Below are 6,000 nucleotides of genomic sequence, written 5' to 3' on the forward strand. Positions count from 1 at the left end.
TGTCATCCGAGCTCTCAAAGTTTGGGCGGTCGTATGATTTTTATTTCAAAATTCGCAATTTTCTAAGTTTTTGACCTTGTGATCTTGACCTTGGGACGAAAATGAAAAATCGATCTCTGTGGGGCTATGCAGGTGCCATTGGGCTAACCAAATACCGAAAACCCCTGCCAGATTCGACAAACCCCCTATAGTGGTGCCGCACAGCTCAAATATTCAAAAGAATTGTGCACTAAGTGATAAAAGCACCAAATTTGGCACACTTGTAGAAAGACCGATTATGAAGCGATTTGGATATTTGGCCACCAAAGATTTAGCCTCTGAGGGCCGTGGCAGCCATTTTACAAAATGGCGGCCAGGTGACATTAAAATGGCTACCAGAGGAATTAAAATGGCTCGGGCTTCTACATTTGTGGAACGATTTCATCGTTTATGGGGTCTATGGATGCGCCTCACAGAGTACTACAAACGTATGGGAGCAGATTTTTGAAATTCGAAATTTTGAAGGGGGGAAAACCCTTTTTTTAGGAAATTTTTCAAATCACTGTGGCTTCTTCATTTATACTTCGGTGACAACTATCACTGTGCCTATATATTCGACTAATGAGGCTCTACAAAATAGCAGTTAACGATTTTCGCGTTTTTTAAGGGGGGGAGGGGGGGAGAAAAATAGAAAAATCGCTCTGGGCCCTACTACATTTATGTTTTTTTTTAAGAAAGTCTGCACCACCACGTAAAGGGTCACCCAACTGGTTGGCCCCCCACATGGCAGCAGGAAGGCCTAACTATAGCTAAGCTGCCCGGGGGGGGGGCTACTCCCCCAACTATCGGTTGGACTAAACGAGCTAACCTAACCTATAGTCCAACCTATAGCCCTGCGGGTGACATAATTACAAAACAAGCGTAAAATAAATGACAATGAAAAACGTGTAAGAATAGACATTCCTGGAAATATATCATCAACAACAACTGACTAAAATATGATCTAAAAATGACCAAACATCCACCCACCCCGAAGCTTCTATTAAATTATTAAAAGTTAAATGCATGTTGTATTTACAAAAGAAATACAAAATAATTTACTCAAGAAATACAAAATTCCACATAATACATTTCAATGACACATGATGTTACAGTGATATGATGAAAAACGCAAAATTAAAAGTAGAAATGTCGAGTTCTGGGTGCACTCCCCCTCACACTGGCACAGAGCAGTACATTCAAGTGCAGCCTTTTTGCACTTGCAATGATTCACACAACCCTTCTTACATTTACATGACAGCAGTTCATGGCAAGTTTTGGCTGCTTGTGGTAATCTTGTCCAGTGGGGGTCTTGCAGCCCCTCCTCACTTTTGGTCCACCCCCAGCTGGTTGCCGGCGGCAGCTCTGGTGCAGGGAGCAACACCTGACCCCATACATGACCTCCCTGGTAGGCTGCCCTCTTAACGTGCTCTTCCAGAGCTGCCTTGGTTGGAGGAATCAATTCCACATTGTTCTTCCTTGTGAAAAGTTTCTTGCGTGCCTTGTCTATGTCTGTGCATGGACTTGTTCTGTCGTACAGGAGGATGACAAATCTCTCAATGGTGTGCATGACCTCTTCTGGTATGTCACTTGGTGCAGATGACAACTTCAACAGTGCTTCGGTCAACTCCGGAAACACATTCCAGACTGCCCACGCAGTCTTCTTCCCATGACTTGCAAAACTTGACACAGTGTCACACCCTGTCAGAGAATGGAACATCGTAAGTGCTTGTGCTTTATCTGGCCCCAGTCCAGCTGCTATTTCATGGGCTGCCAGGTATCGGAACCCTTTTCCAGTTCCGAATGCAATCCCACAGTTCATTTTCTGGCTGCAGATTCTGGACAACCGAGACAGCCAACACCACAACATCTGTGTCAACCGTTCTGATCATGATTTTGTTGTGGCCATGGCGGGCTGCATGAGATACATGAAGCAGCATTCGACTGTCGGCTTCCTCGTGGGTACATGGGGCCAGCGAAGACAGCTCAGACAGTGGAGGCTTGCTGCAGACTTCTTCTCCATCAGTGACGACGAGTTGCTTGTCTTTCAGGTTAAACCACAGGAGGAGAGCTTCTGACAGGAACTTGAACAACTGTGTCTTGTTGGTGTCTACTCGAAGAAAGTTCTGCCAGTTTCTGGGTATGGCTCCTTCTGATACCACACATCTGCGCACTCCTTTACCATGCTTTGCTCTTGCACTAGCTTTGAGTGAGTCAGCTATGTAAGTGTCCTTTACCAGGTCCAGGCATGATGAAGATTGAAGCCTTGTAGACATGTAAGGGATAAAGATCTCTTGTGCATACTCTCTGAAGTTGTTGCATGCAGCAGGCTTTACCATCTGCACAATGGCTGCTCCATCAATGACTATACTGGTGGTGGTAGGAGCCTCTGACCTTGCATCTGAGATCTCTTCAAAGCATGTGAGTAGGTCGCTTTTTGTACTGAAGCGGAGACTCCATCCTTCAGACAGTGCTGGAGGGCATGCCTGATTTTCATGGCGAAAGAACTCGTCCAGGTTTCCATCCCTCGTCTGACAGCTGAGGTAGAGCCGTGAGAAGAGTTGAGCATTGTTCTTGAGGCAAGTGAGCTTATGCTTCTCCTTGCTCACGTTTCTTCTTGGTTGAGCCTTGAACACTTTGAGCTTATTTCGGTGAATTGTGTCAGCAACTGGCTTGGTTATTTCAACAAGGCAATCCCTGGAGAAAGCCTGGAACTGCTTTGGCCAATCTCCCTTACCTTTCTGACTGCCTCAATTGCAGGAGAACCAACAATTTCTTTGGTATCAAGAGCAACGAGATCTGGGCTGTCTTCCTCAAAGGGGTTCCCGAGCTCTTCCATGACTTTGACTAGTGACTGGACATCTTCAGTGAACGAGGCTTGGACACTGGTCGTCTGGTTATGGTGGTGTATGTTGTCTTCTCTTCCAGAGTGCTGGTTTCTATGTTGAAACTCCTCTATGACCCTCGGCACTTCCGGCCCAGCGATCATCCAACGCCTTAAAGCAGCTGGGTTGTCAGTGAGGCCAACTGCCCCACCATCTCCTTTGATGCAGGCATTGTTCTGCTCGTGTGCCTGGTCTATTGGGATTGATGAGAAGATCTTCTTTGTCTTTTGTACCATGAAGCTACCTTCTCGAAACTTTCTGGCTACTTCTGGGTGCCTTTCAGGAAGTTCAGTCATGTCCTTCAAGTGAACTGGAATCCACCTGGCATTGTTCATGTGGTCCATGGCATGGAACCAACAGGCCAATTCTGTCAGGGCATCAAGGTACATAGTGAACGATGCTTGTCGCAGAGAACGTAATACACATTCAACAACAACTCCAATTGCAACACAATTGACCAGTACTGGAACTGGGGAATTTCCTCTCCTCTCTAATAGCACCAATCTTCAAAAGAAAGCTGATGTTCTCCGTCATTATCTTCTCTCTTGCAATAATGGTCATAGGCTCGAAGTTGCAGGATGTGCAGTGCAGCAGCAGTAACCTGATGGGCTCTCCTTGTGCGGGTGACATGAGATGCCCGCAGGAAAGACTCGGCTGTTCCAGGTGTGGTAATCTCGGCTTGCACCAGTGTCTGCACCCACCCACTACCATCCAGCCAGTCTCCCAGTGTTTTGAGGGCAGCCATCTTGATATGGAGACCACCAAACAGCACGACAACCTTATCTTCACCATATTTCTCTGGCCACTTCCACTGAATTTGCTTTGCCAAGGCAAATAGTGGCTGATCGAATGTGACCACTGGTGTTTGTTCTGGATTCAGATGTTCAACAGCAGTCTTCACGACATCTATGGAGTGGCGGATCATGGCCACTGTGTGTGCACTGTCCTGGAACATGGGAAGCAGGGCGGTGGGACAGATTGGTCTAACTTCTGGTGGCTGGCGGCTGGCATGGAAAGCGGCCCAAGATATGTTCTCACCTCCCTCATCATTTCCGTCTACGACCTGCCTTGCATTGTGTAGCCAGAGATATTCTTCCTCTGTATGCTTTTTAGCCTCTCTGTCAAGTGACGTCACCCTAGTAGCAGGGACAGACATTCTTGACACTGCTGGTTACAGAGGCACGTCAGTGTAGCACTGTGGCAGCTGGCGGATGAACGTGCTTGCACCCCCAGATCCTCCAGTTACGACTATGGTTCGATCCACACCTTCTCCCATGAAACTGGGATGTTGGATCAGTGAGATAGTTGTGCCATGAAAGGAGGACTTCGCTGTTGTTGAACTTGGATTGTGATCTATATTGTCGACTGCAGCAGTAGTAAAAACTTTTCCACGCATCTTGGGCGGGCAGACAACTTGCTCCAAGTGAAACTGCTCGCAGACACGGTTCCCCATCTGCGCTGTGAGGCGGAGGACACGATCATACAAGATGCTCATGCCAACGTGTGCCAGCCTATCCACCAGTTCCTTCTTGCGCGTGTGGGCGTGTAACATCATCCCCACATATATTGGAAGAGGCGTTTCTTGCGCAGGGCTGTGCCGTACAGTGTAGGATGGTGAGGTGCTTTGCATACGCTTGTGTTTTATGCTGTTGAACTTCACAATTTGAGCAATGGTAACTGCTGCATTGCTTGTGTCTGTCATCTGGTCCTTGATGCTGGGTCCCTTGAAGACCATGCTGACCAGGCCAAGCAGCATTTGTGGCACAGACTCTTTCTAGCATCCTTCAGGGAACCCAATGAAAGGCTTGGCTTCTCCAAACATGTGGCGGCGCACGACTTTTGCAGCACGTGCAAGATGGATAGCATCATTGTCGCTGTCCATTTCACAAGCTTTAGCAATAGCATCGCCAACATCTTCTCGAAATGCCAACAGGATGTCTCTTCCCTTGCTGTGTGATTGCATGTCAGGGAACTGGGCAAGGAGTCTCTGCTTGAGACGTGTGGAATGTACCCTTGTGTTGCTCCTGATGCCTAGCTGTTCAATTCTTGACTGGTATAGTTGAGCCAGTTCTGCTAACTTGAACACTGGTGCCGTCTCCTCATCCTGTCTGGTCTCTTCAATAAAGAGCACAAGTTCAGCAAAAGCTACTCTTGACAGCTCTTTCTCTGGTTCAGTTTCTCCTGGTGCTTCAGAAGATCGGGCCGCTCTGGCACATTTATATAACCCTGACAAGCATTTCGCATGGTACTTTGCTTCCAGGGCCATCATGTCCCCAGCACTGAGTTTGCCAAGTAGGGCACTGTCTTCAAGGAGGGTCGCACAGTCCCTCACGTGCCTGTCAATTGTGAAGTTCGCTGCCCCATGAAGCCGTTCTGAGCCTGCAGGTTGTTCACAGAAGAAACAGGAGGGGGGCCTTGACTTATCTGTGCTCGATGAGAGGGACCTGGTGCACTTGCATGCATCAGTATTATGGCTGTCATCAGCAGTTGCACGCATTCACTTTTTGGCTCTCTGTACTTTTGTCCTGTTATATTTAATTTGACAGGTTTCGTGATAACCAGCACTGTTCGCAACCATAGCTGCTTCAATTCCGTGACCTTCGTCAAGCCGGCGTAACTGAAGCGTACGTGGAAGCTCCTTTAGCTCATTGAATCTGATCAGATTTTCGGCCAGGGAACTGTAGCCGCTCCCGACATCTGTTCGCTTGGACTTTGAGAGACGAGTCAGTGTCTCTTTCGTGTCGTCTTGACAGATGATACACAGGTTCCAGTTCGTTGTTGGTGGATGTGACGACGTTGAGACAGGTCGCTCTGGGTCGACCAACTTGAAGCTCTTGGACATGGCTGCTATTAAGGGACGACCACCATCACCAACCTGCAATAACAAATAAATATATTTGAGTCCATGTTATGACTATACGAGCATATTAGACAAAATTTTAATTATTTCCCAAAATAAGGTTTTTCCCCCCCACCCCTACCCCCCCCCCCGTTCAGAATTTCGAATTTCGAAAATCTGCTCCCATACGTTTGTAGTACTCGGTGAGGCGCATCCATAGACCCCATAAACGATGAAATCGTTCCATAAATGTAGAAG

The 6,000-nt window shown here is 47.5% G+C and overlaps 1 pseudogene; it reads right to left on the bottom strand.

The window, feature by feature from the left end:
* Window positions 1-1,111: 1,111 nt before the first annotated feature.
* LOC147021002 (uncharacterized) lies at window positions 1,112-5,745 on the bottom strand (annotated as a pseudogene).
* Window positions 5,746-6,000: the final 255 nt, after the last annotated feature.

This window comes from Eptatretus burgeri, chromosome 8 (genome assembly GCF_056783735.1).
Source record: "Eptatretus burgeri isolate ZD-2024b chromosome 8, Ebu_testis_v1, whole genome shotgun sequence".
In the NCBI taxonomy this organism is placed as follows: Eukaryota; Metazoa; Chordata; class Myxini; order Myxiniformes; family Myxinidae; genus Eptatretus; species Eptatretus burgeri.